Here is a 24,246-nt window from a genome sequence, read left to right as displayed (position 1 = left end):
CCAAAAGCCATAGGACTGCACGACGGAAGGGGCGGCGGATGGTGGTTTGGAGAGAAGGAGGATGGGGTGAAAGAGGAAAGAGAGAAAACCTCCGAAATTTAGAATCAGGAGATTGAAAAATCCCAAAAGGGGAGAAATTCACCATGATCTATATCTCACTAAACCAATATTACGGTTGATATATTTGGGATCAAGAGTTGGAATGTCCAATTTTTTTGACAACGGGAATTTCATCGCAGAAGCTGAAATTACGGAGCGACATTTCCACTTATGGGGCCCCAGGGGCATTTTGGCGGAAAAAAAAGAAAAAGAAAAAAAACATTTACACTTATGGTTATGGGTGGGACATGATCTATTTTTGATCTCTCTGTATTTGGCTCAATGAATCCAACGATTCGGAGGATCAACCTCACTGTTTGCTAGGTTGAGAGCTCAGTTAAAATCCGAGCGAAGCTTCGTATGATCTTTTTTTTCATTAGCAAAGAAAAGTTTTCATATCATTAATAAAAATAATACAAAATAGAAATCCTATGGTGGGAGCATTATGCATAAATGGTAGTACCTCAGCTATCACTACACATCACCTCACATTTTTTTCCCAAAAAACCCCCCACAAAAAGAAAAACACCAACAAGTTGACAAGACACCAACAAACACCCAAAAAAGAGCCCAGCTCAAACAGAAGAGCCCAAACCCACAAAAACCAAACCTAAGAAATGATACATTAGGGAGCTTCATATGATCTTGCCCAGCACAAGTATTAATAGCACGCAGATTGTCAAACATGGTTATTCACTTTCATAGCGCAGTTGGTCCAAGAATGTTACAAGTTGCAACGTGTGCATAACGCTAGAAACAACAAGTTAACGACAATGTTACAATTGAAGTTATTTATACAATATTCAATACAAATTATTATTTTTTTAATTAGTTTTAGAAAAGTATAGAAAAAGAAAAAATATATAGCTGCCCACAAATATGAGACTCGATCAAACCCAAACATTAGTCTTGATCATGAGGAGACTCTTATTCCGAAAGAGATGAAACAAATTTCATGGATTATGGCCCCATGGCTCATCGCGTTTGCGCAACTTCTTCGTGGGTGAGGGTGATATATCTGTTGAACAAGACAAGGGGCAAAGTCAATAATGGCATTTCTTTAGCAAATCAACAAAAAGAAAATAACTTTCCTATTGAACCATAAAATTCTTTTTCAGAAACTACCCCATTTAAAAAGGCACTAAAGAAAGAAGAAGAAACAAAAGACTAATCAAATTCGACAATATTGTTTGTGTTTCGTTTTCTTATATTCAGCGACGTTTTTTTTTTTATCTTCAAAATAAGGTCCATTTTTGTTGTTGTTATTATTCCAGTTTCTTTTGGTCGAGATAAATTGAGCAAATACATAAAAAGTATCCAATTATGTCACATTTGATCCAGAGGGGACAAAAATATCACCATTATGGCTGAAATTTCCGAGAATTGTTCTCAAAATTGCTACAATATACGGATCCCCTTATTCGGAGGTGTACAGTATGCAATTCTTGAATTAATCGCCTTAAATTCATAATCAACCTTTGCATAAAAATACATAAAATACGTGGGAAATTCATCACCTTCGTAAAAACAATTCACAACATCAAGACAAAATCTCATAACTTAAAAACTTATGAAGTCAAGGTTATTTTCTCGAATGTATACGCGAATATCATATATTTGTAAACAAAGTTGCGAATTTAAGAATAAGGTTACGAAATCGTATCAAAGAATCATAAAATTCTATTCATTGAAGGGTGCATATCGTGTATATATATATATATATATATATATATATATATATATATATATATATATATATATATATATAGGAAGAAATTAAATAGCCATCCTATTTGATGAACTTATTTATGCCACCATCCTAATGGGTTTGAATCATTAAGTTGGCATCCTCAAATTCAAATAAACCCCATAATGCCCTTTCTCTCTCCTAATTTTTATAACCTCCTCACCTTGAGTTCCCTCATTTTCAGCAAGACAGTTATCAACATACCCACAATTTTTGGCTTTCTCATTTACTCTTTCCAAGCCGTGAACTTCCACACCAACAGAAACACCATTTTGGTTCAAAGCTCAAACCCATTTCCGTATAAGACCCATCTCCATCCAACTGAGTAGAATCTCCATCAGTCAAATCTTCTAATCTTCTACCGCCACATCTCCTGTGTCTTTAGCATCTCCAATTATGGCATCGTCGGCTCTAACACGGCCAGTTTGTAAAGCTATTAATATTTGACGGTGGTGACGGACGCTTGGCTCCGGCGGTGCGTTGTGGAGAGAGAATTGGGTTTTATGGGTTTTTATTGCACGATGTTGATCTTCATTGGAATGACGTCCATCTCAAATGACAACGGTGCAAGCCGCTGTTCTCCACTCAAGCCCCGGTCTCGTTCCCCTCCGTTGCCGACGTTGAATATTCAAGAGAGACGAAATGTCGAAAACAACGTATGGTTTTAATTTTTCCAAATAGATTGGTTTAATGTATGTATGAGTTTCACAAATTTTTATTTACGAATCAATTTAATGGGTGTATTGCATGTGTGTCTATGGTTTGATTGAGATCGAATCGTGGTGCCGTCAACCCACCATCAAATCAGATTTTACAAGTTGATTTATTTAATTTGTATGTGTTTGGTCGAAATGATGGGTTGCAATGGGTATCATTGTATCATATTTTTTCGAAGTTTGTCATGTTCGTGAATTGATCTTGTTAGTAATTTATCTGTATCAAACTTACTAAAAGTATCGCATTTTTCGAAAAGAATCATGTTAGTTATTTATCTTCATCGAACTTATTGACTTAAATGCATCGAACTTACTAAAAGTATCATTATCATTTTTTTTTAAATTTGTCATGCTCGTGAATTGATCATGTTAATAATTTATCTGCATCGAACTTACTAAAAGTATGACGTTTTCTGAAAAGTGTCATGTTAGTAATTTAAATCCATCGAACTTACTAAAAGTATCATTGTAGGTATCATGTTTTTAGAATTTTGTCATGTTTTTGAATTGATCATGTTAACGAAAACACGTGAAACTTTGAAGACATCATTAGTTCATATACCTATTAGGGATTATTGATATCTAAGTATTGAATAATAATAAATTGTTAGAATTAGTTTCTTAAAGAAAATCTATATAAAGTGTTATGGATGTATGAACAAACTAAAAGTATCATGTTTTTATCTGCATCAAACTTACTTGTATGTTGTTACTAATCTATATACACTCTTGTTCATGAATATTCATTTTCAAATTTTAAATCTTGTTTTTAGATTTAGGTGAGAGAAAATCGGAGAGAGAAGATTAGGAGATAAAGATAGGAGATAAATTAGGAAGGATAAGGAGAGTGAAAGATTTCAAAGATTAGGAGAGAGAAAGGGTAATTTAGGATTTATTTGAATTTGAGGATAGAAAAATAAGTTTTCAAACCCACTAGGATGAAGTCTTAAGTATTTATATAGGAAATGACTCATATTTAAGTTCCCCTATATATAGTTTATAGTTGGTATTCTAGCATTTTCTATTAATTTCGGATCAAGTAAATAACATAAGAGGGGATCGAAAACTCACTAGGAACAGGGGAAGTTTGGAGCAGTTCCCTAGCAGCCACCTGAAAAGCCAAGAGAAGGGTACAGAACAAAAGGACTTTCCAAACGACAAAAAGCATTTTTAAAGCCATTTTCCTTCAAGCATAATGGTAGGGAATATAGGGCTCATGGCTTTTTATAGCTCAAATAACACTAAAGGAAACTTGCGCCACAAGAAAGACTTCAAAGACTTGGGAGTCTTGGGTCACCAGAAGTCGTCCTGGACGCGGGGGTGTGGGCATGCGTGCCCGTTTTCGGAATTTCCGGATTCCGAGACGCGAGGCAAGGGGCCCGGGTCGAGGGAGCGCGTGCGGGGAAAGCAAGCGCTCGCAAAATACAGAGCCGCCACTCGGGTTTGAAGGTTCGACACCCAAGGAACCGTATTTCGAAGCACTTGCCGCGCTGTTTGATTTGAAAAAGTTAAGGAACCAGTCCGTCATAACCATATCTGGGTTCGGGAGCCAGGTTACGAGAGGGGAAGGGTTTTATGGCACCCCTCTCGCCCAATCCGGGGATCGGTCTCTACTTAGGCATTTGCGAAAAATGTTTGTTTGCGATTCTGTTTGATTAGTCAATTCTTTAGCCATTTAGGGCGGGGGAACAGTTTAAAGGATTAAAACTGTAACAGTTTGCAAGATGTGATAGATAGCATGGATGAGTGAGATGACAAGTAATAAATGGAATGAAGTTCAAAACGTCGATCATACATCAAGACAGCGCTGTGTATGATTTTGGCACAAACAAACAGCCAGCTTGCATGCGCGAGTTCATCCGCATGCAAGCAAACCATCGCGCGACATAACCATATACTCGTGCGAGTATTGACGCTTCACCAATGGTTTGAATTTCACCCCCTTCTGGGCTCTGGAAGGACCAGTGCTCACCCAGGTGCAAACCAAGCAGTTTATAGGTACTTGAAAGTAAACAATATTACAACAAACAGATGGAAATATTATAAAAACGCAACCCCTAAACAGTGGGGGTGTCTAAACAGAGGCCAAGGCCAAACTACTCATGCAAGGGCAGTCCTTGGAAGACAGAGAACCATCGCGCGACAGAGTGACACAGGCGCGCGATTGTTCAGACTGGACTTCCAGGAATTGCTTTGCATACTTAGGGCTCTGAGACATGTTCAGGAGCATCCCAAGAGCATTCCAAACCAAGAGGTGTTATAAACTAAGCTAAACAAATATTTTCAACATGCAAAACAGCAAAGCAGTGAGCTAAAGCTCTTTAAAAGACTTTAAAAAGACTACAAACTGTCAAACACAATAATAAACTTAAAGACCAGGGTCCCTTCCCCACGTGGTCCAATCTCACGCAGACAGAATTGTCGCGCGAGTATATGGGACCATCGCGCGAGGGTTTCCCAGGTAACAGCTCTTGAAACCCTGCTAGCTTTAGGGCCAGAACTGGTATCGATTACCAGCCTTGACCCTGCCAGCCCCCCTCAGGGGTTCGAACAGTGAGCAGAAAGATATTATACCTTTGCTTGAGTGTCTTGGAGATGGCTTGAATGATGAGATGGTGAGATTTGGAGGGTGATTATGTGGGAGTGAGTGGGGTGTGAGATGTTTGTGCTTGAGTTTGCCTTCTTCTTTCTTGGAGAGAGATTGGTAACCCTTTGCAAGGAAGCATGGGGGGTATTTATAGAAAAAAGGGTTAGTTGGTGGCTAGCCAAGGCCTTGTAACCAGCCAACAATGCTGGTTACAATTGCTTGGTGGAGGAGTGGGGTGGCAAAGGTGATGGGAGAATGGGGGGTGAGGTGGTGCAAGGGGAGCCCCCCCAGAACGCTGTTCAGCCGAGGAAAACGGGGTCACATAGGCCTGTAGCCCCCTGACCACCACGCAATCTGGGTGAAAATGACAGGTGTTGACCATCGCGCGATGAAGTGAGAGCATCGCGCGAGGGTCCAGCCAACCCCGCGAGGGTCAATGGTCAAAGCTTTGACTTTGACCACCACCTGGCAAATGGACCATCGCGCGAGGGTCCTAGTGTGTCGCGCGACATTCAAACCCAAGGTCCAGGTTCTGATTCAAGGGTTTAAGGGCTAAGAATGGGTTCCTCACATGCCAAACTCAAGCCATTCCAAGTTCTCGAGACTGTTTCGACCTGATTCATCATCGGGGAATCAAGAAACCGAAGAACAAAGTAAAACGATCGGGAAGTCAAATTGGGGTGTCTACAGGGGGCGGTGCTGGCCCTTCCGTGTTGTGCTCTATCCGGACCATCGGCCAACAATTAATAGTTTGGATTTTAAAAATATTCTTCCTGAGAAGAGTTTTTAAAATCTGGACCATCCAAATTACTTTTGAATGGCTGAGATTAAGAACACCATCCACAATACCTTCGGCCCAGCACCATTCCGGAGTTCTCCTTCTGAGGCAAGGGCCATCGTACGTGGAAGTGGTCAAATGGTATAACAAGAGCTAAACAGATGTTAAAGAAAATTCTTCTTCGACCACAAGAAGAATTTAATTTACATCCATTCGTACGTTGTCTCTTCCAAGTCATGGTGGGATCGACCAGTTGGATAGTGTTATGGGGCACCCCCTTTACTTGAAAGAAAGGAGGTAAGAATAGATGTGAACTTAGATGTGGACCAACCCCTCGTTCTTGGATGGTGGGTCTTTTTCGGAGGTTGTCCTACACATCGGAAATACGAAATTACTAAATCGAAGTATTTAAATCTCGTATGATTTTCGCTTTTCTTAACTTGGTGAAGCATTAATGAGAAGGATTTGGCTTCTTAATTTGCAATTTGAGATTGAACTAAAAAGTATTTCTAAGGCCATCCACAGTGGTATAATTAAATGCCAATTGTTTTTAAAGTTAACAATATTGGTGCAAAAGATTACTCACAATGGTATAATCAAACTTAGCAACATCCTTAGAAATAATCAAATTTTGGGATTTGGATAACCAAAACTAACAACCTTTTTCAATAATCAAAATTTGTGGATCCTGCACCACATAAGTTAACTAGTTCCAAAATTTGTATACACACGTGTTTCAATTAGTATTTTCTTCTTTCCTTCTTCGCCCACTCTTTTTTTTTTTGGTTAAAAAAATAAAATTGAAGAATAAAATTTTTATGTAGCCAAGCTTTTTCGCTACTCTATACTCCCTCCGTCCCTTTTTAAGTGTTCTGCTTCGTAACTTCAACTTATTAAAAAGACATCATCATTACACCTTTCACATCAATTTTTTCCTCTACTTTCCCTACTTACCCATCATCATTACATTTTTACTCACTAACTTTTCAAAAAAAAATCTACTTTTAGGGACAAAATAGACAATACACCAACTTTTACCCCCCAAACTTTACAAAATGGACACTTATTAAGGGACAGCCCAAAATGAAATACTGGACACAAAAAAAGGGACGGAGGGAGTATCTTTTTCACTTCGTCAACAAACTATTTCTCTTTCTTTTCCTCCAAAAGTAAAACTTATATCTCTCGATCATCTACAATTCAATCCATCGTCGCCGGATTCAGGTGTTTCACTTTTCTTTCCTGTTTTTACTACCCACCTCCGAAAAAAGAAAAAAAAAGGAAAGAATCATAATAGGAGGGAAGGAAGTCACCGATTTTTTTTTCAAAATTAAGAGAGGGAATTGATATATTTTAACTCATAAAAAACGTAAATGGAGGGAAGTGAATGACGGGAAACAGGGGGGAGAGAGAATGAAATTGTAGTGGACCCCATATTTTAATTATGAACTAGAAGTGACCATAGTGAAGCTTAACATTGTTAAGCTTAGCAACCTCTTAAGTGAATAATCAAAAGCAGATGTGTCAACTTTTGGTTATCATTTTTTGATTATACCACTGTGGATGGCCTAACGGTTCAAATTTGTTGAAAAAAAGACTCTAGCAGGTAAACGCCTATTCTTGTCACTAAGAGTTAATTTATTATTAGCGATTTGCGTGTGTATAACAAATTTAAATCATTGATCATGAAAATGTCGGTCAAGATGCGATTGCTTCCTGCAATTTTGGTTAGAACTGCAGTGTGAGAAACTTCATACATGTATTTCTGAACTTCCTTTTTTTTGGTCAAACGGAAATAAGTCGTCCTGGACGCGGGGCTGTGCCGGCCCTTCTGTGCTGCGCAATGCTGTGTCCCATCCGGACCGTCCGTCTCGATCTGAACTTCATATTGAGAAACTTCATGCTCCTGTGTTATAGGAATACCTTTGAAATCAACACTTCAAACATGTGTTTCTGTCCATTTTTGACAAGTAATCTTGCCTCAATAGTTTGGATAGTTGTGCCTTAAAATATATTTTTTCAAGAGCATAATCACGCTACGTTATTGGTAGTTAGATGGACTTTGAATAATAAACCACACCAAGCTTGTTGAACACAAATTTCGAGTCTGCGAAAAAGACGGAAAAATGTTGAACAAGAGTCAATTTTATTGATGTATGAAATTAGGGTTTACAATCTCTGATCTATTTTCTAATCAAAGAAAATAAAGTCTTCTGATTCTTCTCTTCGATTGTTGAAACGAGGGCTTTGTGCTTGATCTCGAATCAAATGGCGAAATCTTCTCCGTGATTTGCGAAGAAGTTGATAACTTGGATTGAATGTTCTTCGAGGCTTTGAGGCTTCGATTCGAAGAACCTTCTTGTTGGATGCACACTTGAAGAATTCTGAAGGATTTGAAGGCTTCGATCTTCAGAGCTCTGGAGCTTTTTGCTTCAATGTGCAGATGGAAAAATATGAGAGGAAACACCTCTATTTATAAGGGTTTGGGTGGAGACTCCAATCCTAACCTTCCATATTGATCTCTTTAATTATTTCCTTTATTGAAAAAGGAATAATAATAATTTGATAATTATCTTTCCTTTCTTTTTATTTTAGAAAAGGTAATTATATATAAAGAGATATATTATTATTCACCAATTAGCCTAATTTGATTGGCCGGACTTGATAAAATAATAACTGTGTCATTTTGACACGTGGCACCATTTAATTGGTCCATTTACATGTCTCTGACTTTTGACCACGGACACTTGGCATCACTTGATTGGCCTGTCCATGAAATTTTGACTTTGACTTATAGGCACTTGGCGACATTTGATTGGCCAATTTGTATGCCCTAGCAACACGTGGCGATTTGTGATAGGCTAGAAATTTTACATGCCTACAGATGCCCCCTCGAGACTTACTCATGTATGAAAGTGAGTAGGTCTCGAAATGTTGACTTGATTTGATTTGATGCTGAAAAGTTGTGTATGAGGCGATAAAGTTTTTTTTTTGCTTGACATTCGGTATCAAGTTGATTTTTCAAAATTTCCACTCGTTGACTGAGCTAAAATTTATCAACTCACACACTGAATTTGTTTTTACATATTCAGAGGCAATAAACCCAACTTATGTGCAAGTTAAGGTTTGATCCATCACGGAATATTTTAGCCTATCAAATTGAAGTTTGATAGCCCGATTAACTTAAGCACGAACCCGTCTCACAACTGTATGCTTGATTGCCCAAAACGTATAACGGATTTAGGGCCCATCCATGCTTCTGCCTGCTGCCCTAATTCTTTTGCTTGGAGAACAATTAATGTAGATTTAGGGAACGCATGAATTAGGAGAGCAATATTGCAGATTCTTTTTCCTTAAAAGTTGTCTCCTTGCTCTATATATTAAGAGCAATAGAAGTCAATTCTCACAAATGAGTGCTTAGTTCGGAAAAACCTTGTGAACAACGAAGACACGAAGTAATAAGTCTTCTTCTTTCGTCTTGTAGCTTCTTGTTTTTGTTGGATTCTTCAAAGTCCTTTTTTTATTTCCTCTGTTGCTTCGCGCTCAACGCGGCCTCCTTCTTTGATCTTTTCCTTTTGCTTCTGTTTTCACACCGAACACACAATAATTTTTCAGAGCACACAGCAATTGCACTCTTTGACTTGTTGTAAATTATAATACCACTGTATTATTAATTTTTAACGAAACATCTGAATGCTTTCCATTAAACGCATATGGTCTTCGATCGTTCCGAAATTTCACTTCCCGTACAGCACTTTTGGTGAGCCTTGGAAAACCTTCCTCGCCTTTTTTTTTTTTTTTAACCGAGGGTATATGCTGTTATTTGTTATTATTTATTTTTTTACCAATGCTAACAGTCTCCTTTCTTTTTTTTGGAGAAAACAGAATATCAAACACATGAATCGTTGTTCCGTTTTAATTGCTTTCAGGTCTCAATTCAGCGCCCTTGTCTTCAAATTATTCTGCTTCTGCATTGAGAAAAGAACGGCCGACAAATCAGAATTCTTTCATGATACCGCAATTTTCCGCACCAAATAGTTGTTTCGGGAAAACAAAAATTATCCATGTGGTGCCCACGTCCATGTAATAGCAGCAAAACTTTCCCTTTGAGCTTCTGATCGTGTAAAGTCAGAACACTCTGAGAGCTTGTGTAACCTATAATTTTGCAAGAGCAGTAGGGTAATTGGTAACTATTTTGTCTTCTAGTCTTTGTGTAGCCAATAATTTTCCGTGCATACACATGCGAAAATATTCTGAGTGGCACCCCAAAATTCCCTTTCGCTTTAAGTGTCTTTATTCTGCATGCTATGCTTTGAAATCCCAGACTTTGACTCCAAGAAATTACTGGAATATTGGCCACATTGCTTCATGCATGCTGTTTTTTTACTCTTTACAGTTTATAGTTTGATCATCAAACGATGGCCTTGTAAAAACAAAACAGGCACGTTCGCCCTTCTTATTTTCCGAAAGCAAAATAATAACTTCCCTTTTTCGTCTTGCAGGCAACAGCTTTTAAGTCTTTGAATCCCAATACTGATTGTTGGACAGAGTTTGGTTTATGTTTTTAACCACGCCACTAACCTTTCTTTTTCATATCAGTACTATGAATTTTCTACTGATGATGCGTTATTGCTTTCTTTTACAGATTTGGTGCTTCACAGCTTACTTGAGCTTTGTAGCTTCTTCGAGCTCTGCTCCGCACTTTCTTCGAGCTCTGCTCCACAGCCACTGCCTCTTCGAGTTTTAAGATTCCGCTGCTGTTATTTCTTTGAGCTTTGCTCCGCCATTTTATCGAGCTTTAAGGCTCCGTTGCTGTTATTTCTTCGAGCTCTGCTCCGCAGCATCTTCGAGCTCTGCTCCGCCGTTTTATCGAGCTTTAAGGCTCCGTTGCTGTTATTTCTTCGAGCTCTGCTCCGCAGCATCTTTGAGCTCTGCTCCGCCGTTTTATCGAGCTTTAAGGCTCCGTTGCTGTTATTTCTTCGAGCTCTGCTCCGCAGCATCTTCGAGCACTGCTCCGCAGTTTCTTCGAGCACTGCTCCGCGGCTTCTTCGAGCTCTGCTCTGCGGGCTTCTTCGAGCTCTGCTCCGCCGTTTCTTCGAGCACTGCTCCGCGGTTTCTTCGAGCTCTGCTCTGCGGGCTTCTTCGAGCTCTGCTTCGCAGCCACTGCCTCTTTGAGTTTGAAGGCTCCGCTGTTGCTGTTTCTTCGGGCTAAAGCTCGATGGCTTTTGCTACTTTGCGAATTCCTTGTGCCTATTCCAGGGAAGAACTCATCAAAGGTCACCGCGGTATTGAAGCTAGCCTATACCATGCTAAAAAAAAAAGGTCCTCGAAGCCTGCCATAACATCGAAGCCAATGCTTTGCTCGAAAGGTGCCTGCCATGATAGAATGATTCTTGAAGCTTTCCGCAATGTTGAAGCCAGTTGATGCCATGCTAGGAGGTTCTTGAAGCCTGCCATAACATCGAAGCCAATGCTTTGCTCGAAAGGTGCCTGCCATGATAGGATGATTCTTGAAGCTTTCCGCAATGTTGAAGCCAGTTGATGCCATGCTAGGAGGTTCTTGAAGCCTGCCATGATGTTGAAGCCAATCTTGCTAGGAAGGTTTTGCCATGAAGTGGGAGTGACCACGGCAAAAGCAAACAAGAGAGAGAGAGCGACTCTACTTTCTACCATCGTTCTTGGAGTTTTGATGGATTCATGCCAAAAGTAGGCCAAGGCAAGCCACCTACCCTTCCTTCTGCAGTCATCTATGAAGTTGGACAGCTTAGTGCAAAAGCCAGTAAGACCCATGGAGCGATTCTACCTTCCACAATCATCTGTGCAACATGAGGATTCCTGCAAAGCAAGCTTACACAAGGGAGTAACTCTACCTCTTGCCACCACCCATGAAGTTGGATCATGCAAAAACAAGCCAAGGCAAGGAAGTGACTTTACCTTATGCCATTCATGAAGTTGAAGAGATCGTAGCAGAAGCAAGCGAAAGTAAGAGAGCAACCTTATGCCATCACCAACGAAGTTAGAGAGTTCATGCCAAAATAAGCTCAGGCAAAGAACATCTTTTCCTCCTGCCATCCTCCATGAAGCTTGAGGGGGTACTCTGACGTGGCAATGCTTGGAGTGCCTTAGGTCTACGTTTGCATAGAAGATATGTTGGGGAGCATGGGGTCTCGATTTGAACTTTGAGAAGGATATACCAGTTCTTTTGAGAAGTCAAATGAACAATCCGTCCGCACGATCCATCATTTGTTGCTTGGTTTCTTTGATTTGGTTTGATGAATAAATTTCAATATTTAGTCTACTTATCCCTTGAAGAATAAAGTAAACACAATTTTTTCCAAAGCTGGCTACATACCCCAAATGAGATCAAACCAAACATAGTTCAAAAGAATTTTTGTTTTTGTTTTTTTGATGGATTGACTGAACTTAAGAAAAATTCTCAAGTTGCCTACGTATCCAAAATGAGATCAAGCCAAACGTAGTTCAAAAGGATTTTTTTTTCTTTTTGAATGACTGAGCTCGAAATTCAAGCTGCCTACGTACCCAAAATGGGATCAAGTCAAACGTAGTTCATTTTTTGATTTTTTTTTTGGGCCGTGCATAGTTTTAGCTCATGCGGGCCAGAAGCAACATGCAGTTTAGACTCATGCATTATGGAGTAATGTTTGCTCTTCAAGGGTAGTAGCGCTTCAAGAATTTGCCATTTATGGGGCCAACTCTTAAGCCATCTTCAGCAACCACTTTGTAGGCGCCACTTGAGTAAACTTCTTGCACCACATATGGTCCATCCCACTTGGAGATGAATTTGCCACCGATTTTATGGGTGGTATTGATGGACCTTCTTACAGGAAGACCCAAATCCCCTTTCTGGAAAGAACGAAGACGAACCTTCTTGTTGAATGATTTTGACATGCGGGCTTGATAACACTCAAGACGTTGTTGTGCCTCAAGTCTCTTTTCATCAAGTGCTTCTAGTTCTTCAAGGCGCAAGCGAGCATTGTCTTCATGAGTGAGACCTTCTTGAACAGCCATCCTTAAAGATGGGATTTGACGTTCGAGCGGCAAAACAGCTTCCACACCGTACACTAGCGCATATGGAGTGGCTTGTGTAGGTGTTCGATATGTGGTTCGATACTCCCAAAGAGCTTCTTCCATTCTCTCAGGCCAATCCCTATTTGCTTTGGCAACTACTTTCTTCAATAAGTTTCCAAGAGTCTTGTTAAATGCTTCCGCAAGACCATTTGCAGGCGGGTTGTACATAGTAGAGGTATGCTGCTTGAAGCCAAATTTTTGGCAAAGTCTGGCCATGGCACTGTTGTAGAAATTCTTTCCGTTGTCCGTGATGATGCAACGCGGTACACCATATCTAAAGATGAGGTGAGTACGGATGAAGTTGACGACATTTTCCTTCTTTACCTCTTTCAGCGCGATTGCCGCCGCCCATTTGGAGAAGTAGTCAGTCGCAGCCAAGATGTACAAGTGACCATCAGAAGACTTCGGCAAGGGCCCCACGACATCCATCCCCCATGCATCAAAAGGCCAAGAAGTGACAGTTGGATGGAGCAGTTCTGGCGGTTGATGTATAAAATTGGCGTGGACTTGGCAAGCATGACATCTCTTAGCGTACTCCATGCAATCCTTGACCATGGTTAGCCAATAGTAGCCCATTCTTTTGATGCGAAAATGAAGTTTTGGGCCAGATTGATGAGCGCCACATATGCCAGAATGAGCTTCTTCCAGAGCTTTTTTGGCTTCATTTTCTTCAAGGCAACGAAGGAATAACCCTTCAAAAGATCGGCGGTAAAGCGTGTCTTTATAGTAAATGAATCGAGGGGCTCGACGCTTCACATCCGCTCTCCTATGTGGATCATCAGGCAGTTTCCCATGTTGCAGATAATCGATAAGGGGTTGGCGCCAATCCTCTGTTTCAATTTCAAGCACTGAGACAACATTCACTTCTTTTTCACCATTGCCTTCATCGTCAAAGATTGGAGGTATGACCCAACTTCGGCATATTGGAACGTGCGTCTCTTGGTCAGGAAAAGCAAGTGTAGAAGCAAGCTTTGCAAGTGCGTCAGCCTGCCTATTTTCGCCTCACGGTACATGTTCCAGAGTGACACCACCAAGTCATGCAATCAAGTGACGTGCGTAGTTATTGAAAGGCATGAGTTCAGGCTTCCTCACTTCATAGATGTTGAGGAGTTGGTTGATGATCAACATTGAGTCTCCATATACCTTGAGTTGCAGATGTTTTGCTTCAACTGCCATCTCCAGTCCAAGAATGAGAGCTTGGTACTCAGCCTCATTGTTTGAACAATTTTGTGTGAGGGTGAAAGCATAAGGCAATACATCTCCTTCTGGGGAAACAAATACTACGCCAGCGCCTGCGCCATTTCGATGTGACGCACCATCAAAGTACATTATCCATGGGGGACGAACTTCTACCACCATGACGTCTTCATCAGGCAATTCTTCGGACAACTCCCACTCGGCTGGTATAGGATGATCCGCCAAAAAATCAGCTAGAGCCTGCCCTTTAACAGCCTTTTGAGGTACATAGATGATCTCGTATTGTTGAAAGAGAAGAGACCATCTTGCCAATCGATCGGTGAGGACCGGCTTTGTCATGACGTATTTGATTGGGTTAGCCTTGGAGATGAGATGCACAGTGTGAGCTTGAAAATAGTGTCGCATCTTTTCAATTGCGAACACTAGAGCTAAGCACATCTTCTCAATTGTAGAATAGTTCAATTCATGAGGTAGCATCATTCTACTCAAGTAGTACAAGGCGCCTTCTTTCCCTTCATCATTCTCTTGAGCAAGCAAGGCCCCCACTGAACGCTCTTGGGCTGCAACATACAAGATTAAAGGTCATCCAGGTTTAGGAGCGGTGAGAACAGGTGGTCTCGTCAAATATGATTTAATGTTCTTGAAGGCATTATCGCATGCTTCATCTCAATCAAAAGAAGTCCCTTTCTTCATGAGGCGGCTGAATGGTTGACAACGCCCAGCCAAATTTGATATGAAGCGACGAAGGTAAGCCAATCGTCCTTGAAGACTCTTCAACTCGTGAATGTTTCGAGGTTCAGGCATTTTCAAGATAGCGTCAATTTTAGCTTGTTCAATCTCTATGCCACGGTGGCGCACAATGAACCCAAGAAACTTTCCAGACGTAACCCCAAAAGCACACTTCAAGGGATTCATCCTAAGTTGGTACCTTCGCAGCCGCTCAAACACTTGCCTCAGATCATGAAGATGGTCGGCTCGTTTCTTGGTCTTCACGACTAAATCATCGACATAACACTCCACATTTTTGTGAAGCACGTCATCGAAGATCTTTTGCATTGCTCTTTGGTATGTGGCACCTGCGTTCTTCAAGCCAAAAGGCATAACTTTGTAACAGTAGATGCATTTTGGTGTACGAAAAGCTGTGAGCTCTTCATCTTGCGGAGCCATGCGAATTTGATTATATCCAGATGAACCATCCATGAATGATAAGACCTCATGTCCAGTAGTGGCATCAACCATGAGCTCTGGTATAGGGAGTGGAAGTCATCTTTCGGACATGTGTTGTTCAAATCACGAAAGTCCACACATACTCGGATTTGCCCATTCTTCTTTTTCACTGGGACGATGCTTGAAATCCAAGTAGGGTATTTGACTTCTCGAATGAAACCAGCTTTGATGAGTTTATTGATCTCTGCTTCGATTTTAGGGACCAAATCTGGTCGGAAGCATCTTTGAGATTGCTTGATAGGTCTGATGCCATGCTTTACCGCTAGATGATGGACTGCGACTCTTGGGTCTAATCCAGGAATCTCCTTATAACTCCAAGCGAAGACGTCCTTATACTCACGTAGAAGCTCGGTGTAGGCAATTTCTTCTTCAAGGGTGAGCAAAGCGCTGATGTAAGTTGGTCGCGGGTCATCTTCAGTCCCTAAATTGATCTCCTTTAGATCGTCGATAATGGACCTCACTCCTTCTTCTAACTCTGGTGGAGCATCTTCAGCATCTTCTTCTACTTGAATTTCATTACAAGTTGCCGTGATATGGAAGGAGGAAATGGCAGATTCTTCATCAAGACAACGATCCAATTCCTTAGAAGGTACTCTGGTCAGCACCACAGTTTGTTGCCTTACTCTTAGCAATGCATCATCAGTTGCCACAATGAGAGTAGTTTGGCACTTCATGCGAGAGGGTATTTTACTCTTCAATTTTTTGTCATCTTCTGACAAAAGAGCAGTCCTCCATTTTGAAGTCTTCTCGATGGCACTGCTTGAAACACCCAATCGACTTTGGACAGACTTTTGTGAAGCATTTGTTGAAGATATCTCATTTGGTAAACCCAATCTACTTTGGATAGACTTGCACAAGATAGAATGTGTGGAGCTTTTGCTTTGTGGCCCTAATCTGTCTTGAATGGGTCCTCTAGTGGCGGTTGGTGAGACAACTTCTTCTTGAGGAGTCAATCTGTCAAAGACTGACCTTTTTGATTTCAGAGCACTTAAGCGAACGAAGACCGATGCCTTTGGTGTTGAAGTACATTCTTCTGCCGTAATGTGGTTGTTGCTCGACTTCTTTATGAAGATGCGAGCAGGAGCAGGTGCAGTGTATCCAAGGCTTGCTTGGGACTCCTTAATAGAATATCCCTTTTGCTTGAGCATTTTCTGAGTCGGGTTCAAGCCATGTATTTTTTCGCCAGTCACTTCAGGCAAAAGTCTCCCTAGAGTGGTTGAACCTTTTGGATTATGTCCAGCCTTTGCGAACAGCTTGTAGGCATTAGGATCGAAGCCATTTGTCCTCTGTGAAGGCAGGTATTCATGCTCCACTTGAGGGCCATGTGTGGCATGAATGAATCCTTTTAGGGGTGGAGCAACCTTTGCTTCGTCAAGGTCAGTGGCTGGGAGTGTTAATCCTTTCAAGGCCGACTCTTCATTTTTTTGCAACTTTGGTACATATCGAAGTGTTGGCGTGCCTTTCTTCTTTGATGGATCTTCCACGTGATGCTTGCCACCTTGACCAGTTTCCTTCTTTGCCTTAGTAAGAATGTTGGTTTTACCAATTTGAAGGTCATTAACTTTAGAGGGTTTGTAACTTGATGAAGAGGCAGCTGGCACTAATTCCGTCAACACCATGTTTGCCAAATAGAATTTAGCATCAGCAAAATGGGATTCAGTCTCGCTAAAGGGTTTGTCATCGGCTACCACCTTCTTTGTCACACCATCTTTGCAGTACTTGAAGCATTGATGGAGGGTTGATGGGACAACGCCATTCTCATGGAGCCACGGCCGCCCTAGCATTACATTGTAAGAGGTTTTGGCATCAATGACATGGAGCAGTGCGCTTGAAGTCATATCATCGATGACTAAATCCAGACGAATGACGCCAACAGCTCTTTGCCCCCCTTGATTGAATCCTTGGATCATGAGACGACTAGGTGCTAGATCTGCCATAGAGATATTGAGTTCCTTCAGAGTATGAAGAGGCAAGATGTTGACCGCAGATCCACCATCCAGGAGCATCCTATTGACTCTTTGTTTGCATAGGTATCCAGAGACAAAAAGCGGACGATTATGTGGAGTTGCGCCAAGCAATAAATCTTCGTCGGAGAGTGTAATGGCTCCAACGCGAGCAGAGCAATCTTTGGCACAGATGGTAGAGCCAAGATGGATTGGAGAGTGCTTATATGCAAGAGGCGACTCTAGTTCCGTCTCTTCAGTTTCTTCACAACTCACAGTATTGCATGAAGCTTCAAAAAGACTGGTGTTGCGAATTGATTCGGGTAAGAAGTCCCATAAAGTAAACGGAGTGCGTAGTCTTTGGACAGGGATGTCTTCTTTCAAGTTTGAAGCTATTTTCTTCAGCTTCTTCTTTCTTTGTTGCCTTCTTGTATGCCTCCTTCTGAGACTAGGCTTTGGGGCCACGGATTGAGGATGCTTCACTTTTAGCTCGCACTTCTTCTTTCTGCGAGTAACAAGGGTCCATCCTTCGCCATCCTTGTCATCTACTTTTGCCTTGGCACAGATGCTGCCCTCAAGCTGTTGAACAGAATGACATCGCACTACCTCAATTGGATCGGACGACCCAAATTGAATCTTCACACTCTGTGGCGCTTAAAGCTGTTGAGTTTCGTCTTGTAGAACAACCACAATTTGATTTGTAGCTACGGTTTCTTTTTCTTCCTCCAAGACGATCTTTCCTTGGCTAGCGAGCTCCACTACCTTTTCTTTAAAGACAAAGCATCGTTGGGTTGGGTGACTAACCAAACGATGGTATTTGCAGTAGTTTGGATCATTAACTTTGTTAGCTTCCTCGGGTCGCTTCATCTCCGGGAGCTCAATGAGTTTCAGATCTAACAGTTGATCAAACATTGAACGGACCTCTGAATCGGGGAAAGGATACACCTTTTCTTGCATCTCCTTCAACGTGAGTCTTTTCCTCTCCTTCATTTGGGGTGGAGTGGACCTCTCTACTTGCTTTTCTTTGAGTTTAGTAGAGATCTTGAATGGTGCAGCATTGATAGCCATGGATTCTTTTTTTCCTTCTTTGACTAGAAATTTGCCCCCTTTGCGAATATCTGGCTTGTTTCCTACGGTGCGAGAATCTTGCACTCTGCGAGAGTCTTGCACTGGTAGCCCTTGCCTTCCATTTGCCGTGATGGTGAGCTCCATGTCATGAGCTCTAGTAGCCAATTCTTCGAAGGTTTTAGGCAGGATTCCTTGAAGAATGTATTGTAGATCCCACTGCATGCCTTTGATGCACATCTCGATTCCAGAAGTTTCAGACAGCCTATCCTTGCAGTTTAGACTCAAGTGTCGCCATCTATTGATGTAATCAATGACAGGCTCATCCTTCCATTGGCGAGCATTCGTAAGCTCGAACATACTAACAATACGGCGAGTGCTGTAGAAACGGTTAAGAAATTCTTGTTCCAGCTGCTCCCAATTGTCAATCGTGCCGGGTTCAAGGTCGCAATACCAGTCGAAAGCATTGCCCTTGAGCGTTCGAACAAACTGCTTGACGAGAAGATCACCATCAGTTCCAGCATTGTTGCATGTTTCCACAAAGTGAGCAATGTGCTGCTTTGGGTTGCCTTTGCCCTCGAATTGTTGAAACTTTGGTGGCTGGTAGCCAACATGCATCCTCAAAAGGTCGATCCTTCGAGTATAAGGCTTAGCATAAGTAGAAGAAGACTTCGATGCCTCCTTGTACTTTTGCTTGATAGTGCCTAAAATGAAATCCTTCAGCTGGTCCATGGGAATTGAACCATCAACAGAAAGCAAGAATTCTTTTGGTACCTCCTTATGTTTGTTTGAAGACCCAATTTGACTTGAATCCCCCATAGTTTCTATTTTGTTCTTGAGGAAGGCAATTTCTGAATCGTGCTCTTCTACGGTTTTTGACAAGCCCTCAATTGCTTTAGCCAAGGAAGCAACTTGCTCTTCTAGATTGACCGCATTTATCGTCATAACATCCATGATTGAAGAACTACCAGACTTGGTGAAGGCATTGAGGTTTGACAGAATAGTGCTTCGAGAAGAGGTGGAGTCAGAACTGCATGAATAGCCTTCTTCCGTGTTCTTCTGAATTTTTGAAGCAGACTCATGAAGCATGGGAGGATAAACAAAGGGATTCTTAATGATGGTTGCCATGTCTTTTGCTGCCTCCATGGTAGAGACGCCTTCCTTCCCTTTTGGTGAGCTTGTGAAGGTTAGCGATGCTTTCGGTAGATCAGCACCAACGGCAGAGTTTGGTTTAGGTAGAAGCGAGGCTTGTGCATATGCTTGAGCTGCAGCCTTTGACTTGCTTCGAGTTATTGGACCACCACTTCTAGCATACGATCCAGAGCCAGGATTTGCAATGGTTGAAGACTTGAAACGTACAACCTTAGCTCGAAGGGCCTTTGAACTGTTGTTCTTAGGAGCCTTTGAAGCCTTGGAACTGTTCTTCTTAGCAGCCATTGAGAATTTGCTTGATTTGTTGAAGAGAAGAGATGAGAAGTAAAGATTGTCCCACCGGGCGTGCCAAAAATCTGTTGAACACAAATTTCGAGTCTGCGAAAAAGACGGAAAAATGTTGAACAAGAGTCAATTTTATTGATGTATGAAATTAGGGTTTACAATCTCTGATCTATTTTCTAATCAAAGAAAATAAAGTCTTCTGATTCTTCTCTTCGATTGTTGAAACGAGGGCTTTGTGCTTGATCTCGAATCAAATGGCGAAATCTTCTCCGTGATTTGCGAAGAAGTTGATAACTTGGATTGAATGTTCTTCGAGGCTTTGAGGCTTCGATTCGAAGAACCTTCTTGTTGGATGCACACTTGAAGAATTCTGAAGGATTTGAAGGCTTCGATCTTCAGAGCTCTGGAGCTTTTTGCTTCAATGTGCAGATGGAAAAATATGAGAGGAAACACCTCTATTTATAAGGGTTTGGGTGGAGACTCCAACCCTAACCTTCCATATTGATCTCTTTAATTATTTCCTTTATTGAAAAAAGAATAATAATAATTTGATAATTATCTTTCCTTTCTTTTTATTTTAGAAAAGGTAATTATATAAAGAGATATATTATTATTCACCAATTAGCCTAATTTGATTGGCCGGACTTGATAAAATAATAACTGTGTCATTTTGACACGTGGCACCATTTGATTGGTCCATTTACATGTCTCTGACTTTTGACCACGGACACTTGGCATCACTTGATTGGCCTGTCCATGAAATTTTGACTTTGACTTATAGGCACTTGGCGACATTTGATTGGCCAATTTGTATGCCCTAGCAACACGTGGCGATTTGTGATAGGCTAGAAATTTTACATGCCTACAAAGCTCATGGTTGAAAATTCTCTAGATTAAAGTTAGGATAAAATATATTTGTTTTTCCTGGACAATGAAAGTAGTAGATTCGTTAAAGGACCAAAAAAGGGAACAATAACTAGAAGGAAACCGGATTTGGCTAAATGAATATGGAAAAATAACTAAAGAGGCTTGTTCAAGAGATATCGTAAATTTGAATCTTACAAAAGTCAAACATTCTAAACATTGGGGCCACTGAAAGATTGCCTAGCTGTTAGTTTTAGGTCCCTATGAATATTCGAGATGCATACAAGCTGACCTGAATATTCGGTTATAAAAAAATAAAAGACGAAAAATGGAACAATATGCCTTTATGCCGAAATTTCAAAGTCTTCCTTTTCTTAGTTGGAAGTCATTTTGGGCAAGTATATTACGCGGTCACGACCAAATTAAGTCCTATAAGTCAAGTCTCTTTCATGCCAGTCTAGGGGACTGTGCTGCGCAGAGCGCAGCGTTGTCCCTAGGTCCGTCATTTTGGACATTTCTCTCAGCAATTTACCTATCTACTTTATGTCTTTGTTCAAAATGCCTATCGCTGTGGCCAAGTCAATTGAGAAAATTCAAAGGTAATTCTTCTGGGGAGACACATTGGAGGGAAAGAAGTTACACCTGGTAAAATGGAGCTGCTTGACAAAAAGTAGGAAAAGGGGTGGTTTAGGTATCAAGAAACTTCTGGATCACAACTTATCTCTCCTTGCGAAATGGTGGTGGAGATTCCACAAGGAGAAAGGAGCTTTATGGCATAAGGTGATCTCTATGAAGTACGGGCTAGATTATCGTGAATGGTTACGCAGATCCCAGTGCCTTCAAGATCATCAACTGTTTGGAAAGATATTTGTTCAGTGGGCGATATCTCCTCGAAATTTGGCAAGTTCCTTCATGACGGTTTCAAGATTGAGGTAAAATCGGGTAACTGAACAAAATTCTGGGAGCATAAGTGGCTTGGGGAGACTCCTCTTAACAGCCAATATCCTAGACTTTATGCGGCATCCTTACAACAAGATACCAGAATTGCTGACATAGGACAGAGCTCAACACTCGGCTGGTGGTCACTTAATTTCAGATGGGACTTATTTGATAGGGAGAAGGCAAGTTTGCTTCAGTTACAACACAAGCTAGTAGAGATCAACTTAGTAAGGGATCTAGATGACAGGTTACTATGTACCAAGGACAAGAGCAACTCTTTCTCTGTAGGATCAGCCTACACCAAATGGGAGGAACTCAATTGTTATGAAGATTCAAACCTTCATCGTATTTGGAAGAGCTTCTCCCCCCTTAAAGTGGAGGTGTTTGTTTGGATGGCGGCTCAAGACAAAATTGCTTCGAGATTTGTTTTGGCAAATCGAGGATTAATTTTTGATGAAGGGGCACAAGAGTGCCCCCTTTGTGCAGAGACTTGTGAAACCCCAAGACACCTACTACTCCACTGCAGATTCTCGTGGGAAGTGTGGACAGGTATATTGAGGTGGTGGGGCGTTCTCTGGATTTGTCCTCCAACAATTATGGACTTCATAGCAATATGGTTTAACAACTCTTTCAAAAACCTGGAAAAGAAATGTTGGGAATCAATTTTGTTCGCAGGTTTATGGTCAATCTGGACTACCAGAAATGAGGTTATCTTCAGTAACAAGCATCCGGATGTTGCGGAAGTTGTGGACTTGATCAAAACTAGAGTGGCATTTTGGATCAAGGCAAAGTTTAATGTTACGGAATACTCAGTGGAAGACTTCAAAAGGGGCATAGAGGTGATAAGGCGTAAGAGGATTTGACTGTAGAATTTTGGGAGTGTTGTGATTTCTATGTTTTGCACCTCCAACTGACCTGTTGGAAGTGTCCCCTCTGTTTTTTTTCGTTTCCCCTTTGCCATTTGGTCTCCTGCTCTTTTTTTGGGGTGGGACCTATGTGGCCTCCTCTCTCGATGTACCCTTGTCGAGCTTAATAAAAATTTTCCTTTTGCCGAGCAAAAAAAAAAAAAAAAAGCCAAAACGGTTATTTTTCCATTTTTTTATCAAACGTATATTTTATAGGACTTGGATACTCTTACTCCCTCAAAGGGTCTCCATATCTTTTTTATAACGGATGTTCGGGCCAGTTTGCGCATACCTCGACTAATTCTGGAGCTCTGAAGGTAACGACCGGGTATAACCCCAGTGGCCCCAAGGTTTGAAATATTTGGTCTCTATGAGAATGAAACTTGTGACCGCATGAAATGAGCACTTATTGCTTTCTCACAACCAGTTGACCAAACCCCTTGGGAGTAAGGGTCTCCATTGTTCTGTTCAGCCTATATATTGTTGATCTTTCTCGAGCTCACTTCGATGATTAAGATTGTTCATTTCTTAAGTTTATATAGTTGAGAAAATTAACCACCTTGAAAATAATGTGGACCAGGTTTAAGTTTGGACAAATAAGTCAAAGTAGCTTATTTTTTGTCCTTATTCAAATTTTTTTTGTATCACTTGGCTTATTGTCAATTTTTTAGGGATTATTGCATCCTCACGACAAGAGAAATCTAAAAAGTAAAAATTTTTGACCGAAATTCAATTTTTTTTGAATAAAGACGAAAATAAATCAATAAGCTAATTTTTTCGTCTTTATTCAAAACAAATTGGATTTCCGGTCAAAATTTTTTACTTTTTAGATTTCTCTTGTCATGAGGATGCAATAATCCCCAAAAAATTGATGATAAGCCAAGTGATACGAAAAAAAATTGAATAAGGACAAAAAATAAGCCACTGTGGCTTATTTGTCCGAACGGGCATGCAGCTTTTGGAGTTAACGCGGTTGTTAAGAAGTTTAAGTTTCCGATGTAGCTAACATTCAAGTTAATTAGAGATGTTTAGAAATTTTACAATATCCAATCAATATAACTTTTTTTTTCTCAGCAAACGAAACTTTTATATCACACTCGAAGGGATACATTGAGGGGGCTCAACCACGGTAAGCACACAAAGCTTACGCGATCAAGCAAAGGATAGGAAATAAGAACATACACCTTACAACATCTTCCAACAAAACATTGGATGAATACACACCTTACCGAAAATCACAAGCACGACTTACAACTTTAACAGCCTAATCCCATCCAAAAAGACCTTAAACTCCTCCACCTGTTTACACCATATTTCACCACCTGTCAATGATCGATCGAAAGGTGGTAATTATGAGAATGCTTCCTATTTTATTATTATTAAGTATTCGTATTAATATTAGAACTAGTATTAGTATTTCTTTTATTATTGTTATTTGCATGCAGGACATTTGGCTTGCTCCTACACATATGGAAGTTAAAAGGACACTTGTCATGCTCCTACACATTTGAAGGGAAGTGGAAAGTTATTTTGACAAATGGAAGCAAAGGATTGAATGAAGACTAGTGGAGAAGTTAGGAAGTTATTTCTTACGCTTGTTGTTTTCTATAAATAGTCTTTTAAGACTTCATTGTAATTCCTCTCCAACAAATC

At 40.8% G+C, this 24,246-nt stretch overlaps 1 long non-coding RNA gene across 1 annotated transcript; it reads right to left on the bottom strand.

Annotated features, from left to right (window-relative positions):
- Positions 1-775: 775 nt before the first annotated feature.
- Positions 776-3,759, bottom strand: LOC131318150 (uncharacterized). The gene is made up of 2 exons (XR_009197522.1): positions 3,634-3,759; positions 776-1,117 (listed from the first exon to the last, which is right to left on the bottom strand). It is a non-coding gene; the product is annotated as an uncharacterized LOC131318150 (long non-coding RNA).
- Positions 3,760-24,246: the final 20,487 nt, after the last annotated feature.

The sequence above is a fragment of the Rhododendron vialii genome, chromosome 2a (assembly GCF_030253575.1).
Source record: "Rhododendron vialii isolate Sample 1 chromosome 2a, ASM3025357v1".
NCBI lineage: Eukaryota > Viridiplantae > Streptophyta > Magnoliopsida > Ericales > Ericaceae > Rhododendron > Rhododendron vialii.
This window is presented reverse-complemented; position numbering and strand designations above follow the sequence as displayed.